We start from the raw sequence: 21,549 nt of genomic DNA on the forward strand, positions 1-21,549 counted from the left end.
TTAATAATGATTGATTTTCGCTTCCCCAGTAGTGGTTTGTTTCCGATGTCGTCGTCTGGTTATGAATAAAACTAGTGTGTCGCATGGTAAATGACAAAAAAGGAGAAGGACTGTTGTCATTTAAGAGGAACGTTCTGAAAACGCTAAAAAATGCAAGTATGTTGCACGTTCGGTACAAAGAAACAGTTTAAATACCCAGTAGATGCTTGACAAAGCGGAATCAAGTGAAAGTAAGTATACTTAATTTTGATACACAGACAGTCCCCCAACTCATCAATATATATAGCTCATTTATAACCAACATATCCCTACAACATTTTAGAACAATGTTAGTTTCACCTAACTGACGATATTCAGAAGGCAAAACAACAAATCAGTGTTGACAGCAAATTGTAATGAGAGTAATGCAACAGTATGAAAACAATAATACTTTCATTTTAAGTCCTACGTTTTGATAAATATACATAACATATCACTGAAAAATCTTCATTAATTGTAGATGAGACACTGAAACAAAATATCAGCTGTACTGCAAATGTCAGAAGCCCCACAGCCATCAGTATGTGAAACTAAGATATATATTTCTCTATTGATATTTTCCATTACTAATTTTATAAATTTAAATACCATGATCTTAAAACTGTACGTGTTAACATGGAAAATTACTTTTCATGTTATTTGACAGAAAACAAATAAACTCATTGAAGGTGGGGAAATTTCACCGACACATGTTTGGGTGATAAACATGAAGACTTTGCGTTTGCTCAAGGCAGAACGGTGTTTCCATAATTATGTATTACGAAGCAATAAGTGAACTTCAATCACAAGATGAAAAGAAACTTCGTCGACGTATAATACTTAATTTAATTCTTTATAAACAACTTTGGCTGACGTGTCTAGCAAATTACACAGTTTGGAACTGGCAAGAAACCTTCCCGAGCAACTCATACAGTTCTGATAGTCTGTAAAACCACTTAGAGGATCACATTTCGTAGAAGCATTCACTGGTGGACCAGTTTGCCCAAACGGACAACAAAGGGAAAGTCGAAATCATAACTAATCGCTTAAGAAATCGTTCACTCCGGAAGATCGTGCTGTTATCCAGCGTTCGATCATTTTCCTATGTTTAGTTTTGTGAACTGAAACTAGAATAAACTAAATTGCTATTCTTTATAACTCGTGCATCTATGTTGTAATCCTGAATAATGCAAGTGGTGTAGTTACGAAATAGCTATCTGATAAAATGAGACGCCGAAAATGAAACTGTATTTTTAACTAATTCAGGCAAATCAGTCAGAAGACCAAAACTGTGAACTAAATAAGCTGTCCCGTGAAACTGTATTGTTCTGAGTGAGCAGTGGTGCAATGCATCACGCTGAAATACGTGATTTGCAGTTCCAACAAGCTAAAAGGATAAAAATGCTGCATGAACTTCCAATAGAAGTTTGGAAGGAAATTATCACGAGGTGAAATGACGCAGTGATTTTTACATGTGCAATCTGACTAAAAAGGCTTCCAAACACTAAATGTTATACATGCAAGTGTAACATTTCAGTGTGAGAATAAGACTTTCTGCATATGAAATGAAATCGGAAATGATCTTTACTTAAACTAACTTACATGATAGGGGAAAGTGGGGGAATTAGGCGCTCCTAAGGCATTTCAACTATATTCTTTACACTATAAATACCTAGGGGCTCCAATTTTCGTATCACATTACCCGCACCTGTTTACTGTAACATATCGTAAAACCATAAATATACAACTACACGTTTTAGAAAAAAAACTGATAACTGACATCACTGTATTGCGTCATTTTACCCGGTGATGTAAGTGGGGTAAGTTGGCGCAAGTAATAGTGTAAGATATTTAATTCCACATATCTCATAATACAAAATATATGACTTATTTATGGATTCTTCCGTCGCTTCTTGGTAGAACAATTCCATATTGAGGGTTGAATAACACTTAGGCGGTTATTTGTTCTACTGATTTTTCTTTGTATGAACTAGTTTTCGGTTTATTAGGCCATCTTCAGCTAATACTGGCTATTGTTTACAAATAGCTTGTGTTCTTACGAACCAAACATTCTGGACTAAGATTCAACGCACTTACGTACAATCTTTAGTTGTTGTATTGTCTTTGGAATTGTCAGACGAGTGTTTTGACTTTTTGTTCTGTAAAACTGTCCTTCAACATAATAAATCACTTTTTATGGTTAGTCGGTACTATGTATGACAAAAATTAGAATTATTTAGGATACATATTGTTACAAAATTACAATTTTTGGTATTTGTTGTGAACAGTTGCACTAGACATTAACTGTTTTCTTTGGGGGGTTACAATTTGTTACTATAAAAATTGTGCATTAACATATACCAAATATTACATAGTTACAGTTAGGAATGTAAACGCATAAGGGATATTACATTGTGTTGGGGTGTGACTTTGTTTACTATTGGGACAGTTTGTGGTTAGTAGCAGGTTTACATTATTGCGTAAAGTTTAAGAGTGGTGAGGTGCTCAGTTGCAATTGGTCATTTAGGACCAGCTTGAGATTTAGGGCTAAGTGTTTGTTAATTTCAAGTGCTTCTAGTAGGAGTTTTCTGCCTTTGTTGGCTGTGTGTGTTAGATATTTGTTTCCTAATAAGCCGAAAACTAGTTCATGGAAATAAAAATCAGTAGAACAAAAAACCGCCTAAATGTTATTCAACCCTCAATATATATGTATTGAATATTATGTTTATTAAACCAGACACTGAACAACTTAGGTTATAAAAAGAAAATAGCAAAAATATCACTTTTACTAGGCTAAATAGGAAAGAAAAGGCCTTGGACAGCCCATTGCGAGGTCATGCAGCTATTCTAAACAGCTCAGGTTGCAGTGTTACTGTGCTTCGCAAAGTACAATGCCGCGACACAGAAAGTCAGAAAATATGAAATTCGTTCTTGAGGAGACGGTGGTGGAATTTGAATTTGCTAAATGACTGAAAGTAATTTATCCTTTAAAGAACTGTTTTACGAAAGCTGATAGTCATCACAAAGATCTTTACACAAATTTTTCTTTATAGGAAATATTACTGGACCAGGAATTTAGTTATTAAATTGGTAAAGGAACGATAAAACTATTAACTTCTGAGTGCAAGCCATCTGAACTGATAACTTTACTTTGTCACGTCCGAACAGTAAATGTAACTAACTCAAGCCAGTATAGAAATATTCCATTAAAATCTTGCGTTATTCAAGCACATACGCGTAAGCAAGCAGTGCAGCAACAACATTACCTGACAATCTTCACTTGTCCATATAATCTTTATCAAATCATAATTCACACTTCATCCTTCACTGTATCGTTATGTCTGCGCTCTGCAAGCGATTTCCTATCTACTCCGAAGCATACTCAAACCCGACTCTCTCACTGGCTGCTTTTAGAATGCAGCGACAATTCTACTAGCCAACAACGATCAGACTGCTTGTACGCAGAACCTCTGTGGCTGCTTTTAGAATGCAGCGACAATTCTACTAGCCAACAACGATCAGACTGCTTGTACGCAGAACCTCTGTGGCAACACATACTGTCTATTGAAAGCCTCTGTTTGAAAGATATTTGCCGTACAAATATGAAATATGATACATCAAATGAAAATAGAAAGGTCACCTCACTTTCCTTGAATACCAAAAATAAACTAGAAAAATTACAAACAACGCTCGAAATCTCAAATGAGTGACATAAAAATAATCACTACCGATGAAGACTGCCGAAAAGGACTAAAGTGGCTGCCTGACCTTCGGAATCCTGCACTGCGAAATAACGGGAGTTCTCAGCTTCCGTGATGGGAGAAAACACGCGTTACTGCTGGTTACAGCAGAGGACAAGGAGCAGACGGGTATCTCTACACACAGTAGAAGCGACGGCTATGGTTACGACAGTTAATAAATCAGTCAACAAGGCTAGGAGAGTGTTCCTGCCAGGAACAGCGGATAAGCAGTTGTTAGCATCACACTTAGACAGTGAAATGCAATCATTTTGTTCCTGTATGATGGTGATAGGGGAGTTATGGACAAAGTTTAAACAGCTTGTAGAATTTGCTCTGGATAAGTATGTGCTTAGTAAGTGGATTAAGGGCGGAAAAGACCCACCATGAGTTTGCAACGAAATGCTGAGGAAACAAAGGCTGTTGCACTCTAGGTTCAAAAGAGAACATGCAAATGACTATAGGCCAAGGTTAGTCGAGATTCGTGCATCTCTGAAAAGATCTAAGCGCCAAGCACAGCTTCCACTGTTGTACATTAGAGAAAGATCTGGCCAAGAACCAGAGAAAATGTTGGCCCTACATAAAGTCGATAAGCAGGACTAAGGCTTCTATACACTCACTCGCTGAACATTCTGGGTGCCAGTAGAAGCTGAAAATTTTAAATTTAGCGTTTAAGAAATCGTTCACGCAGGAGAATCACGTAAATCTAGCGTCATTTCACCATCGCACAGACTTACGTATGGAGAACATGGTAATAACCATCCCTGGCGTAAAGAAACAACTGAAGGATCTGAAAGCAAGTAAGTCTTCAGGTCCGGATGGAATGGATTCGGCTTTACAAACTATACTCTACGGCACTGGCTCCTTATATAGCTTGCACTTATCGCGAATCTCTCAGTGCAATGTCCCAAGCGAATGGAATAAAACCGCTGGTGACACCTGTATATAAAAAGAACGGACCTGCAAAATTCCAAACCAATATCCTTAACATCGGTTTGCTGCAGAATTCTAGAACGTTTTCTGAGATCGAATATAATAAATTTCCTGGAGACCGAAAAACTTATGTCTACGAAATGGCACAGTTTTAGAAATCATCGCTCATATGTAACCCAGCTTGGCCTTTTCATACGTGGTATAATACGAACTACGAATTAAGGGCAACAGCCAGATTCCATATTCCTAGATTTCCGAAAAGCATTTGTACGGGATAGCGTCGAAGTTGAATGACCGTACAATGATACAAGATGACTTAGACATGACTTCTAGTTGGTGTGAAGATTGGCAGCTAGCTCCAAGTGTAGAAAAATGTACGTTAATGCTTATGAGTAGGAAAAACAAACCTGTAATGTTGGGATACAGCATTAGTTGTGCTCTGCTTGACACAGTTACTTCGTTTAAATTCCTGGGCCTGACGTTCTAAAGCGATATGAAATGGATTGTGGTGCTGAAGGCGAATGGCCGACTTCGGTTTATTGGGAGTATTGCAGGTAAGTGTGTTTCATCTGTAAGGTAGACCACATACGGAACGGTAGTGCTATCTGTTCTTGAACATTGCTCGAGTGTTTTGGATCCCCAGCAGATAAGAATGAAGGAAGACATCGAAGCAATTCAGAGGCGGGCTGCTAGATTTGTTAGCGGTAGGTTCCAATAACACGCAAGTGTTACGGAGTTGCTTGGAGAACTCACATGGGAATCCCTGAAGGGAAGTCGATGCGGAATGCTATTGAGCAAATTTAGAGAACTGGAATTTGAAGGTGATTGCAGAACGATTCTACTGCCGCCAACATATATTTCATGTAAGCACCACGAAGCTAAGATAGAGAAATTAGGGCTCGTACAGAGGCATATAGATAGTCATTTTTCTCTCGCTCCATCTGCAAGTGGAACAGGAAAGGAAACAACTATTACTGCCACTGAGCAGTCTCCGCCACGCAACGTACGGTGGCCTGCGGAGTATTTATGCAGATACAATTGTCGTTGTAGATCCGCTGCAACGCCCCGGTCTACTGGGAATAGCAGCGACGTCTATCTAGAGGGGCTATCTCGGCATGTGGAACGAAGATCCTCGTAAATCGTATACTGCCTAACTGTAAAATGGCGAACACACTATAATTCAACAGAAAATGCTTTCAGCCGGCTGTTGTGGCCGAGCGGTTCTAGGCGCTTCAGTCCGGAACCACGCTGCTGCTACGATAGCAGGTTCGAATCCTGCCTGGGGCATGGATGTGTGTGATGTCCTTAGGTTAGTTAGGTTTAAGTAGTTCTACATCTACGGGACTGACGACCTCAGATGTTAAGTCCCATAGTGTTCAGACCCCTTTGAACCATTTGCAAATGCTTTCCGATTTAGTTCAATAAAATGGTTAGACGATGCCGTATCGTTTCAAAACTCCACTGTTGTTCGAACATTGACAGGCTGATACGAAGATTGATTCCGTTTTATTTCACTTATGCTTCACTCATACTGGCGTTCAACGTCCTGACACGCAGCAGAAATCGATAAAGTAGGCACTGCATTAAGCAAAGCCTTAAGTACACGTTACTCGTAAAATCAAGTACCGAGTGAGCTGGCCCATTGGTTAACACAGTGGTCTCGCATTCGGGAAGACGACGGTTCAGATCCCTGTTCGGCTATCAAGATTTATGTTGTTCATAATGTTCCTAAATCGTTTAACACAAGTTTCGTGGTAATTCCTTTGAAAGAACACGGTCGATTTCTTTTCCAATCCTTCCGAAATCGGAACTTGTGCCCCGTACGTAGTGATGGAATCGTCGACGACACGCTAAATCCTGTCTTCCTTCCTTTCCTTTCAGAATCAAGTGACATAAATAATTCAGGCACCTCTTGAACACAGCTCAGGCTCCTCAAACCACTATAAACACTATTCTGGCCTTGTGACAGGACAGTTATCCTGCCGGAAGATGTCATCGCAGTCGGGAAGAAATGTGTCATGAAGGGATGCAAATGATCCGCAGCAATACTTACTTAGTGCACAGCTGCCACGGTGCCTTTGATTACTACTACAGTCCCCCAGGTTAATGTCGCGCAACGTCGCTAAGCGACATTAAAACTCGTGGTGTGCAGTTGCTATAATCTACTGTATGTATGGCGCCATAGCCGCGGTGTACTTGTTGAAGGAAGTCATTTTTCTGCGTAGGATTTTGGATTTTGAAATAGCGTCTTTAAGTCACTCTTTAGTGATTAGATAATTTCGCTTGTTGGCGAATTATCAAACTAACTGCTGGTAAAACATTAAAGAAGTATTTAATTTGTGGTAGTGTTGTTACAATCAACTAGACTGATAATAGCCAAGGGGGCGACATTAGCTCTTCGCGAAATAAGAAGGAAAGTGGTTATTTCGAAATAAAACAGACTACGCTGGAAAATGACTTCTCGAAAGAAAGTGATCATAATGTTTATCTCATCAGGTTATGACAGTTTTCCTTCAGTAGACACTGATGTTTACTTATGAATGGGGACCTGTTCCTAAATCTGAAGCGAAACACGTTACTAAATACTGGGTATGTGATGTATGTACGCATGGTTTCGTGGCGATACGAATTAATAAAATTTTCTCGGCCTTCCAGCCACGTCAGGTGGTTAAAATCCCACGAGCAAACCGCCGTCCTTGTTGATGGTGTTTTCAGAGGTTTTTATTTCAATAGCTTCTTTTATGACGCTATCCCAAAATCCCTTCGTCCTCATAACGACAGATGTTTCATCGAATAGAATTCGGTGTCCATTTTCTAAGGCGTGTTCTGCCACGGCTGATTTTTCTGGATAGCGTAGGCGTAAGCACCTTTCGCGTTCCGTCCGGCGTTGCTCCACAGTGCCTGCTGTTTGGCCGATGTAGTAACAGCCACAGTGACATGGTATATTGTACACTGCAGGCGCTCTAAGCCCTAGACCGTCCTTCACAGGCCTCATGAGCTGTCGAATTTTTGCTGGGGGCCTGAACACCGATGAAATCAGCAGTGGCAGAACACGCCTTAGAAAATGGACACTGAATTCTATTCGACGAAACATCTGTCGTTATGAGGACGAAGGGATTTTGGGATAGCGTCGTAAAAGAAGCTGTTGAAATAAAAATCTCTGGTAACACCATCAACAAGGACGGCGGTTTGCAACTCAGCGCAGCCTGGGACGCGGCCATCGCGAGGTTAAAACGGGCGCGACGGACGCGAGATGAAAACATTACCATATATGGCGAGGAAGAGAGCACCAGTGACGTCAAAGCCAGCAGCGCGGCTATATAACGACGCGGCCAGGGCGACACAGCAGTCAGTCTTACCACTTGACAATGGCTGAGCAGAGCTCGGTCGAAAGCTCGTGGGATTTTAACCACCTGACGCGGCTGGAAGCCCGAGAAAATTTTATTAACAGGGTATTTGTTGTGACGCGCTTTGCTACCATCATCCATGCAGACACTCATTGTCACAGAGACACGTACTGCAAATGCGACAGAGTATTTCTCTCAACAGGACTTGAATACTGAATTTTTAGGAAGATTATCTCCACTTCTGATAACAATATGTAGGCTGTTTTGAGAACGTAATTACATAAAATAATAGATTTCTGTGGAAAATAACGGATAACGCTAATAATGTAGCAAATGATTGTCATTTTCCGGTAGAAAATGCACAGACAAAATACAAAAAACACGAAATACTGGTGAGAGACTATATTTTCTGTTACCGTTTCGACAATTAAAACCAGAAGAGAAATTCCATAAGTCGTAGCTTATATAAAGGAAACAATTGTTGCAGTTATATCGGCTTTAGAGATCAGGAACGAAGCGAGTACCAGACTAATACTGAGACTTTCACACATGGCGCTTCTGTCACGCCAATGCTATACCGGCTTCCTTCCCGTTGCAGTTTTGCGAGAATGACGCGTCTGAGAATGGTGGCTCCAGGTCGCCTCCTATCCGTACTGTCTCACTGAAGAGTGCAGGAGTGTAAGACTGGTTGCGCCTTAATACGGAAGTTGACTATCTAACTGTCGTAAAGTAGCTATGGCAGGGACAAATGACCAGTTGTCAGGTTCAGATAGTCTCTGATGAAGCTGTTTTTTTTTTTTTTTTTTGTGAGGCTGTGAAGGCTGTACGATGAAAATTAAGTGATGCGGGGTATACTGTTACAAATTTGCACCATTAGAGAAAGACTGATATCTGGAAAAAGTTAGACGCTGCGGTCCACCGTTGAGACAAAGTTCATTGCAAACAAAGTGGTTGTACTCTTGTTCATTCCATCTCCACCACGAGAAAATATTTGCACAGACAAACGAAATTTGTACATAAAGCAACGTCTCGGCTATGTCCGTGCTACCAAAAAGTGTGCTGTTTCTGCATTCTTTTGGTGACGCCATGTTGCGTTTATGGGCTAATGAAGGGCTGTGTAGCTTTCATGAATTTCTGTATCTTGTGAGAAGACTTCTGTGAATTTATTTTAATAATTAATCAGCTTTAGAGAATACATTTCATTCTAGTGTCCTGTCTTCTTTTACTATCGTCACATACTCGGCAACTTGTTGAAAGTGTTCGTACTTCAACGTAATTGTTAGACTTTCTGTGAATAGAGATTAAATCCATATCCATACTAATGTTATAAATACGAAAATAAGTGTGTCTGTTACTCTTTGAGACTAAACAGCTAGAACCGATTTTGATGAGATTTTATATGGGGATAGCTTGAACACTGACGAAGAACATAGGTTAATTTTAGAACGTGTGTAGTACAAGGAATTTATTGGTTGGAAGAATAAACGCGAACTATGGAACAGTAATTACCTTATGAAAAAGCTATTTACTCTTTGATTTTTTAACTTTATCGTATTTGTGAAAATGTGTTTATTGTTTGGTATGTTCTACATAATACGAATCAACGTAATAAATACAATGCTTATACAACCATTTACGTGTTTAACCGATACTTTCATACTAATATCAATCAAGAGCCCGTCACATTTTAGGCGCTGTGCGTCATACGTCACTTATAACTTCTTTGTTGGATCAAATTTGCGTGAATAGTTCGTCGTCATGTGGTTAGCGTTGCTGTTTCTCGATGATCGGTTCCGGGGTTCAACTCCTGCTAAGGTTGGTTTGTTTTCTGCTCCCTTCTGAATGTGAGCGTTATCCTCGCCATCATTTTATCATCGTCGACGCGCAAGTCGCCGAAGAGACTTGCACCAAACTTCCGGACAGCCCAGCTGGTGTCTCCCGGCCAATAAAACCGTACACACATTTCATTTCATTTCATTTCACTGTTACGCGAGCGTAATCGCTGGTACTCACGACTCTATTGCTGAACCGACTCCTATGATATTTTGTATGGACATAGCTTGAACCCTGAGGAAGACGATAGACTGCTCTAGAAAGCTGTATTATCTTTTTAGGTATTATTAACATTTTTAAATATGGTTTACGTGAGTGGCATGCACACAACGCTGCCTCGATGGTCTGCGGTTATTCCTTCACAGTACAAATCCAGCGTGGTTTGTGATGCTGAGTTTCTACAACACCTGTCATGGCTACAGAGTTTTTCTTGCGATATAGCAATAAAACAAGACAGTAAGTCGGATAAATATATTTTAAACTGTTGCTATAACCCTCGCAAACGTAAATCTGATTTAACGTATATTTCCAAGAGAACTCAAGCTGTGAAAGTTACTCGAATCCATCATACCTCAGAGCAATATGAGCGGAACTTGGACGCAGAACGTGAGGCGGCCTTAAGAGCTACAGAGACATTAGAACAGCCACAAGCCTGTCGCATTGAAAATTCCAAACGTCACGTATCTCTTACAGCTTCCAAGACTCTTGAAGACTCTCAACGACGGCGTCTTTTAAAGGCTGTACAATGTCCTATCTTTACATATGAGAGAAGGGAGGCTTTTGGTGAGGCTGCATTTGAGTATGATCTATTAACTACGTTAATCCTATATTAATCATCGAAAGGGATGGGTAAAAAATGAAGGTACCATAATAAATTAAAATGAAACGCAGAAACGGTTGGTATGTGTTGCTCTGGTGGCAAAATCTCATATCCATTACTAGGTGAGCCTGTTAAACCCCTAACAACTCAACTTCTCTACGAATGTAATGAATCGAAGCATCTTTTAAATATAACTGGAAAATATAATGCATCGTTTCAGATTCGACATACAGCAAAATAACAGAAATACAGTCATTACATACTGGTACTGCAAATACTATTATACATATGTATTACACCACTGTATACAAAGATAGATCGTAAAATTACTAGCTTGCTTTCTCACCAACACTCATCGTAACAAAAGTACTGATACGCAAGCGAAGCAGTGGGTAACAGCTAGTTCGAAAATAAACTTACAGCTGTCTTCGAAAAAGTTTTATACGTGTAGATGTATTCATACATATACATACACAAATACTTACAAACATATATATATATATGACTGCGCCATGACTTAAGTGGGAAATCATATATATATATATATATATATATATATATATATATATATATATCACTCCTTTCATGCGATCCCATTGTCGACGGAAAGCGTCAGTTTGTTTCCCGCTACAAACAATATGATTGTTAAAGCGGAATTTTAGGTGCCCAATTAGACAGAGCGTTCCCAAATTAGTCTGTGCGTCATTCGTTTTGTCGATATGTATGAAAAAAGACAGTAAAACAGGATGAATAGCCAACAGTCCAATAGTCCAGCAGCAACAGCAGCACTACCCAGGCCCGCGCTGACTGCTACCACTAGACTGCAGCGCTGCTATGTGGCTGCTGGAGTATTTGCTGTTCCACCTGTTCTGTTGTGCCTGTTAATAGATATCTATAAAATTAATATCGCATTAGACTAATTTGGGATAGCTCTATCGAATGGGCATGTAAAAATCCGCTTGAAACACAATTTTATTTGAAACAGGAAACAAACCGACGCTTTCCATCGACACAGGGAGTCACATCAAAGACTTGATAGACAGTATTTGTTTGGGCTGACTCCAACTGCACAATGAAAAAACAATACTGCAAGTACCTGCTGAAAAATAAGAGAAAATGCGCTTGACGGCTTCTAATAGGATCACACGGGATTTGAAATCCAGGTATAAACATATGTACATATACCTATATAAAGCTATGAACAAGACCATATTCACTGCTAAGTGTTGCGTGTTGTATTGGGACAAAATAATCGTCATGTCGAACTGTTGTGTATCTAGCGGCAATGCACTCGCGTACCCGTGTGCCCGCTCTCTTTTCTACGCTGGCAGAGACCACCAGTAGCGAATATCGGACTCAAGTGCCGAGTTTTCAGTTAAATGGACAGAGGCGGAGGCTAGTGAGCCGAGTTTCCGAGCGTACAGAGACGGCGAGTTCGGACATGACGTCGTCGTTACTGCTGGCAAGTTTAAAGCGGGTACACAGAGCTCATTGCTAATCTTTAGTAGGTACCATCAAACGAAGTATTGCAGTCATATGTGTAGCGTCTGCCCACAGCCTACGACATCGGCATCCCGCATGACAGAACAGATACGCGGGATGCCTTCATCACAGCGATTGAAACCAAAGCTGATGTTTACGGTACGACCGAGGCCGCTACCGGAGACGAAAAAACAGCTTCGTGTCTCATCCAACGGCGCCACGAGCCGCTAACCGAGCACCGCTGATCGACAGCAGCGCCAGAGCTCACGACCAACAAGCGGACTATTTTCCTACGACACTCACGTGATCTAAAATAATCACAGAAGATCCATCCGCCAACTGGCCTTATCAGCCGATGCACCGCCGGCCAGAAGGCAGTCCGACACGCCATCCGAAGTTGTAGAGGTTAGCCATCCCGGCCGCAACATTGACGCACTTGGTCTATTGGTAGTTTTGGATCGTCACTAGTGGTAGCTTGGGAGTCAAGAGTGTCGTGTAACGGTGGTCTGGCCGCCCTGGACAGCTCTGTGGTAATGCAGTGCCGACCACCCTCCAGTAGTTTTTTGGGGTCCCGGGTTCGATTCCCGGCGGGGTCAGGGATTTTCACCTGCCTCGAGATGACTGGGTGTTTGTGTTGTCCTCATCATTTCATCATCATCCAGGAAAGTGGCGAAATTGGACTGAGCAAAGGTTGGGAAATTGTACGGGCGCTGATAACCACGCAGTTGAGCGCCCCACAAACCAAACATCATCATCATCATCATCCAGTAGTTTTGTTTCCGTCTATCCTTTGGAGGACTTTCTCGAGCGAGAGACTTGTGAGGAAAACATTTCCTTTGGTTATTGTTCTGTTATAAGATCCGAAGTGGGATCCATACTTTGTTTCGTGCTGAAATTGTGTTTTGTTTCGACTACTTTGTGGGCATCAGCAATGGTTTTTTTTTCTCAATAAGAGCAGAGTAAGGAATATTGTTTGCGTTTTGCCTCTTCTACCACAGACAAAGCAAAATTTTGGTCTGATAGCCTCTGTTTCTAACTATGTTGGACACCCTGTTATGCACACTGATACAACAGCGCCCACATCGGTCGAACCTGCTTGCTTGACTATGTGTAGGTAGATGTTAAGTTCCATGCTCTAAGACTAGATAATGCAGACATGTAATTTTTGTGCCGAGAAAGGAAACGTGCGTAGATGGGAGCGACGTCACTGGTGTGACGAGCGCGAAAAATGTAATATTAGTACAGGAACAAGAAAATTGAAATACCAATTTTTAACATTAATTATACAAAGGGGCCAATGAAACGTACATAATTCGAAAGGTACGTTGCCATAAATGTGCAGTAAGGTAAAAATTCACGTGTACGTAGTCGTTAAGAGTGGTAAAAGGAAGTAGGGGCTTTCATATTCATAACTGTGGTGATACCTTCTCCATCACGCATTAAAATCTCAAATACCTGATCGAAAACTGAAGTGCTACCAACTTCTGCACTGTGTACCAATCCAGTGCTATGGTAGAAATGACACACGAAAGAAACGTTTCATGAAATCGCATTCTAGTGACGTTCATGTTTATGTGGTTCATTTGCAGTAACACGCAGAAAGTGCAGCTAAAATGCGACAACTGCTAGGTCGATGATGCTGTCAGAAGTGGAAGTCAAAACATCGTTGTAACGAAGTCGGCAAATAACATTATTTATTGGCTTCGTTATTTCGCTTACTTTCTTGTAGCACTAACGTTTTGTTCATTTACCGCAGTTATCAGAAAACTTGAAATGCCTAATTCTCAATTTCTTCATTTTGAATAACTACGACATCCTACTTCCTTATTTATGTGGAAACCACATTTGTTTTAGGCTATGACTAGAAAGAGAATGCTAACAGATCAGAGCAAAAGATGCAGAGCTAGACAGACACAAATTTTGAGTAAAGAAAGTAATAGAAATGGCATCTATATTTATACTGGCCACAAAAACAGCAGTCGGTCCTTGGCCTCACTCATTTCAGCCTTACACACCTTCCTGTCAGCTGAATGTTAATCTTCAACACCCAGTATCTGCAAGTTTCCTATGGTATTACCCTTCCATCTAATTCTCGGCCGTTCTAGTGGTCTCGTTCCTACGACTTCTCCATCCATCCCTTCCTTTTTTACCGTGTTCTCCCCTTTCCTCCTAATGTGTCCGTAGCACCTGAGTTTTCTAGCGTTCACACTCGCTACGACGTCATGTAGTGTCTCTAATTGTCTGAGTTCTCTGTTTTCTCCACTGTTCATTTTCTTTCACTGGTCCATATATTTTTCACAGTACTTCGTTTTCAAAGTTATAGAGTTTTCTCTCTATTTTTTTTGTCAGGGTCCATGTCTCGCTTGCGTAGCATACTATTGGTTTGATGATGGTCTGATATGTGTTTATTTTTGCCTGCCTGGGTTGTAACTTAGATCTTATGATGTTATGTATAGCTCCTAAACATCTTTCCTCAGCTTGAAGTCTCGTTAAGATATCTTTTTTTAAAAGATTTTGTTTGTTGACGTTGACACCCAGGTACGTGAATGAGTCCGTCTTCTGTATTGTAAGGTTCCTGACTGTTAGATGGTTTGGTCTTAACTGAGCTCTTCTTCCTATTACTGTGAACTTTGTTTTATTCATAACGGTATTGGAACTCTTTTATTAAACGATACATTTAAATTTGCACTGAAGGTAAAGCCACATAATTTTGACAGCTACAATTGTAGTTTGAAGAATTTACAGGGCAGATTTCGTAATGCAAAAGGTTTAAAATCAGAGGTTACTGTACATTATACAATGGCCTTCACACCGTGTTGTCATAAGAGCTACATTAATTTGCCGGCGTTAACACAAAATTTATTTTTCAATGCACTTTATCAAGGACACACTTCAAATGATCCAAGAATTACAGAGAAATCAAAGAATTATTTCACTGGAACAGTTCTGAGGCCTAAATTTCGGACATAGCTTTACGTGGAGTGTATAACATTAAGACACACGACATTCTTACCATAGATCAGGTCCAATGACTTCTACATTAAGTCGTTCACGCTGTTACGTGCAATTTTTGTGACATCAACATTGTTGTTCGCTGTAAACTGAATGTACAATCAAATCAGTAGCGTAATACTGATAACAATGTGATGCATGAAATTGCTAGAGAAATTTTGTGCTTTCTTTCTCTGCTATGAAAAATTATTGTGCCAGAATGGGAAATGAAAATAGAGAAATTTATGTGGTTACTACGGTTAATAAAAACTGACACCTTCAGCCTTACAATGACGCAGTTCGGTCAGTCGACATCATCTAGGTTTTAGATTACTTACTGGATCCATTAGCATATCCAGTTATTTCCTAACGCATACACTCGATAGCACGCTAATTTGTTCAATAGCAAACTAAATACGTCCATTCTAAGACCGCCTAGATATAAAGTTACTATGTTGCAATATTCATGCTATCATCTTTCAGTTAGAGGTGATTTCAGCCTTTCACATCAATCACAAAAATTATTTTTTCAGTGAATTGTGGCCATATATGTACGTATTGTGGGGAAATTCCAGATATTCTAACACAACGTAAGCTATACGAACATATTGCGAAACATACGATGCATGGGCCACATGGTGCATTTGATCAAAGTGCTGTGTTAATGACAGATGGCAAACGCACAAAAGAATTTCTTAAAGATTTCTGTGAAACTCATGACCATCAGTTAATGGATACCCATTGTACAGGCGATGTAATAATATTAGCGTTAATGTTACATTGTACTGTAAAATCCATATTTACTTCCTAATTTTGACTGCCATGCGAATATTCAAGTTCGTACTACAGTTAAAGTGTTAAACACATTCATGAATATGTATATAAAGGAAATGATAGTGCTACCATAGAAATTAGACAATGAAAGAACACGTGGGAACGAACAAGTTCAGACTGATGAAGTGAGAAATTATGTGAATGGCCATTATGTCGGATCAGCTGAAGAGGGATGGCATATCGGGAATTTCCAGTGCACTTTCAGTCACACATTATCGTTAGGTTTGATATTCATTTATCATGTAAACAAAGTTTACTTCAGAGTAGAACAAGAATGGAATTGAGTTTCAAACATAATGCTGACATTTCTTTGCACTATTTTTGGGTAGATGCTGAAAAAAATTGTTATACTTATGTATGTAATGTCTCCAAAGGACGTAGAACTTTACCATTTACCATTGCTGTTATTCCACATTTGTAGTCCACCATCATTTGAAGATATTACAACTTATAACGGAATTGTTTGCAATGCATTTACTGCAGTATGTCACACTCATGTTATGGCTTCAAATGACAATGAATGGCGTAAATGTTTAAATGAAACAAAGAAACTGAGTTCTCCAAAGCGAATTCGTTATTTATTTTGTGTAATTTGTGCACCAAACTTAACAGCACATCTTTTAGCATTGTGGCTTGAATTTAGAATATTTCTTTGTGGAGATTTGTTAATGGAATACAATAAAGAAATTTCTTATAACATAGCACAATTAGAAATTAATGATATTTTCAGTGGTCATAATTTGACATGTCAATTACCTGGATTACCTATTGCACCATTAATGCCAGAAATTCCTGAAGTAGGTATTTTAAATCCAATCCATGAAGAGTTACTATTTAATGAACCGTATGAAAGAGTTAACTGCCTGTTTTATTCGTGAAGTTGAGTACCATGACACTGGCTTAAGTGTGTTTTGCTTAACTGCTGATGAAAGTTGTGGTAAGACATTCACACAAACTACAATTGTTCATAAATTAAATTTGCTGCATCTTCGTTGCATTTTAACAGCCTTTAGTGGCATAGCTTCAACTCTTCCAATTGAAGGCAGAAGCTTGCACAATACATTTAATTTGTCCATTCTAATTTTGGAAAATTCAGTTCCCTAATATAACATCAAAGAGTAGTTCTGGCCAAACAATAATTCATCTCATTCATTCTTACTGATGAAGTTTCCATGAATTCATTTCAAGTACTGAAACTTATAGACAGATTATTTAGAGATCTGTGTACATATTAATATAGTAAACGTAAAACTTTCGAAGGTAAAACTATTGTTTTGTGCGGTGATTTTTCAACAAATTTTATCAGTTGTTCCACATGGATCATTTGCCTCTACTTGAGACCTGCATTACAACTTGGAATGAGTTTCATAACTTTCATTATCATATTTTAACTGAAAATGTGAGGGCTTTACACATATTGTCTGTAAAATTTTTTGAAAGCAATTGTTAACCATCATGCAAGGAGATTTCCAAAGTTTGATGACAATATTATTGAAATGTTACAGCCATTAGTAGGTGATAAAAGTAATATCATTAATGATATTGAAGGCAATATTACAGAAAATATTTTATCACAATCCATGTTAAATTCAGTTATTCTAGCATATAAAAATGAAGACAGTGTCATAATAAATAACGATATACTCAATACTATGTGAGGTCATACAGAAATTTTCCACAGCGATACTAAAATAATTTGTGATAATGAATGCGAAATAAGCAATTACTATCCAGCAGACTTTTTGAATTCTCTGTCTCTAAGTGGTTTACCACCACACAAATTACAATTAAAAATTAATTGCATTGTTCCTCTTATTAGAAGTATAAGTACGAACGAAGGGTTAGTTAATGGAATCAGAATGTGTCTAATGTGTATATAATAATGCTGTGGTTGCCAACTTTAACTGGAATCACAAAAAGTAAGAGAATTTGGATTCCACGTATAGATATGACTTATTTGGGTACTGTTTTACCTTTTCAGTTCCAAATAACACAGTTCCCAATTATTCCTGCATTTACTGTTACCATTGACTCACAACAAACATTCTAAAAAGTTAAGATTTTACTAAGACAACCAATTTTTACGCGCATTCAGTTGTACGTTGCAACAAATAGAGTTCGATCTTTCAATGGTTTGAAATGTTATGTTTGTCTACATAGCGAACGAGGACATTTTGCGAATTACGAAACAACAGTTATTAAAAATATTATTTATACTGAGGTTTTGTATCGTCAAATTGTAGAATAAAAAAGGTATTTCAGTCGTTTGCGTCTTTCATTCTCTCATGCCACCTCTTCACCCTTCCTTAATCATTCCTTCGTAACATTCAAGTATAAACTAAAAATCTGAATAGTGTTCAGGTAAGAACTACCAATCTACATACGAATAAATTCCGATTACTTATATTTAAAAAATGAGTCACTTTAATTTATAAACACAATTGGTCGAATTTCGATTAAAGGCGGTACTAGTAATCTCTTACTCCATATGAAGACGTTTATAGACTCTAATTATATCTCGAGGGACCATCCTACGATACGGAAAATTCAATGTGTTATCATGAGTAGATATGTGCACCCTATCATTTGTACATTGTTGTGCACCCAATGAGTCGTGCATTGTTAATTTAATTATACCTTTCCTTGTTGGTGTTGAAAGCTTCCTAAATGACAGTGTGAACCCCCCCCCCCCCCCCCCCCCGCATACAGACATGAAATTTCCTGACAATAACAGCAGCTTTGTGTTCGTAGCGCAATGAGCCGGATCGAACAATGGAATAGCGAAGCCGTTGTTTCCGACGGTGAACGTTGCTCCTTCCTCGGGGACTATCGCGTGACACAGGGAACGCGAAACGGCCGCTTGGCGTGCCGCGGTGACGACTGCGGGCTTATAAAAGCCGTGTACAGAGCTGTAAGCGGGGCTGTAAACACGGTGGGCCTCCCATCCGCTACAACGCCGATAACACCACGCACTCACGTTTTGGGAGCGGAGGGGGCGCAGCTGATTGCCACAGGTAATCGTATGCAATGGTGTCTATAAGTGACTTTCGCCGAGGGCGCCTGTACTAATTCGGTCACTGAAGGCCACTGCGGAATTCGTAGATATCACGCAGCTCTTTGTCGCCGATTCAAAACACCATGACACTCTGCCCAACTGAAAACATTGCGACATTCTGAAATTGCTGAACTGTCGTTATTTCATTAATGCGTGGCAGATACTCAACTGGGAGAGCTAATGCTTGCTTGGATCGGTCTCCACAAAATGATACAGTGCTGGCTGGTTTTTAAGGACAGCAAATAACTAAATTTTACTTATTGACCATATACAGCGTGCCAACGGCCTTGCTGCAGTTGTAACACAGGCTCCTGTCAGATCACCGAAGTTAAGCGCTGTCGGGATTGGCTAGCGTTTGGATGGGTCACAGTTTAGGTCTACCGAGCGCTCTTCGCAAGTGGGGTGTACTCAGCCCTCGTGAGACCAATGAGGCGCTACTTCACTGAGAAGCGTAGCGGCTCTCGTCACGAAAACTGACAAACGGCCAGGAGAACGGTATGCCGCCCCAAATCCGCATCCAGTGGCACCTATGCTCTGAGGATGACGCGGCGATGGGTCGGTAACGATGGGCTCTCCGAGACCTGTTCGCACAGAGTAGAGTATTCATATACAGGGTGTTAATAAAACTATCCAATATTTCAGGGGGATGATAATATGCATCAAAACAAGGCAAAAGTCGTATGACGATGGGTCCTACGAGGCATACGTTCTGAAATGACATATGAACACTTGTTGATAGGAAGTGCTCTTATGATGTCTTCCAATAGCACCCCATACCATCACGTCAGGCACTGAGCCCGTATTCCGATTACGAATGCAGTCTGATAACATTTTTTCTCCTCGGAGTGCTGCACATGTATGCATTGATCGTAATGATATAGTGACTAGTCCTAAAAGGTGACTTGATGCCACCCCTGTGTGTAGCGTCGTCTTTGGGCGCACTGTTGCCCCATCAAGATAAACCCCAATAGTTACCGCAGTGCTAACAGTCCGTGGTGTTTCATACATCGCCACACTCTTCGTGTGGAGAGCACACCAGCACCTCGCCCCACAGCTGGTCCTAGAGCTAACTGCCCACAGTCGGTCCCAGACCTAACCAAGTTGTTCATCTGCTCCTAGGGAAATTTCCAGAAGTTTGGAAAAAGGATAAAACTATTAGTATCCGGAAAGGCAAAGACAGAGATCCGAAGTTGGCGAAATCTTCTAGAAGTAATTCTTCGAAAAATTACTGTGCGAAAGGCTGATGGTCCGCCGTTCCTTGTGCGGAATAAACAGGAGGCATTTCGGTTTCTGCTCTGGCTTCTCGACGCCAGTCGGAATCAGCCTCACGGCTGGTACTTACCCTTCACCGACGCGTACGTATGTTGATGGCGTCATGACACCTTTGACAGTCTGTGGTGGTACTCAATCTTCTCCTGGTTGCAGCGATGGAGTCTCTGTGGGGAAAGAGAGGTTCAGCTATATCTTCTAGTATGGGGACACGAAGACGGTAACGAAGGGATGTCCACAGAGCTCTATCCTGGACCCTGTCGTCTCAGGTATCCACATAGAAAGACTGCTGGATCATCTACAGCAACAAAGCGCAGTGCTGCAGATGATACCCTACATTGACGCCTTTCTTGTCCGGGTGGGAGGGGACACACGCCAAGAAATAGACTATGGCCGTAATTTCCACATAGTAGAAAGCAACTGAGGTAGCTCTGGTCGTCAGAAAATCATATCACAAATTAATGGAAGGAAAAGTCACACGCAACCCAAGTATATGTGTGAATATTGCACCAGTTCAAAGACAGGGAGGCCAGATACCTCGGAATTATCCTCGACGAGCGCTGTGATTTTATGGCGCGATACAAAGAGCTGCTATCTGCTTAATGAGATCCTAACCATAGATTTCAACTGTTCCCGGACTTTGTGGAATGGTACAATAACAGCGACTGGCATCGATTGTGGGATACGGCTCATCTATCTGAGCTCACAGGCGCACTCTGGTGCAGCATGCTACGGCCGTGCAATGACTGCAGGAGAAAGCCCTACTGCGATCAACTGGAGCATATCGTACTCCAACGAACAGTGCATCACTATATTGTAATCATGGGACTATGCCCTCTAGACTCGACCATAAGAGGGCAGACAGCAAACTACTTCCTGCTGTAGCAAAGTTTCGACAAAATTCACAAGGTTATCGCCTTTATGAGTATAACAAGAAATAAACTGAAGTTAGAATATTAGACCTGTGGCAAGAATAATGGGATGGAGAAGACCCCGTAAAAGAATGCTGCCGAGTGTTAAAGTGCGTTTAAAAATCAAATATCTAAAGCCCACAAGGGGGCTAACGCAATTCTCACCGGTGATGGGCCCTACTCCGCATATCTTCGCAGCATGGGAAAGAGGGACCCATCGCGGCGAAGTAGAGAGTACTCCCAAGCGTGTCGTTTTTGAGTGCCCCATGCACTTAGAAGTAGCAACTGAGCTAACAAGTAAGACACGCTCAGGCATCGG

The sequence above is a fragment of the Schistocerca cancellata genome, chromosome 6 (assembly GCF_023864275.1).
Source record: "Schistocerca cancellata isolate TAMUIC-IGC-003103 chromosome 6, iqSchCanc2.1, whole genome shotgun sequence".
Taxonomy (NCBI): domain Eukaryota; kingdom Metazoa; phylum Arthropoda; class Insecta; order Orthoptera; family Acrididae; genus Schistocerca; species Schistocerca cancellata.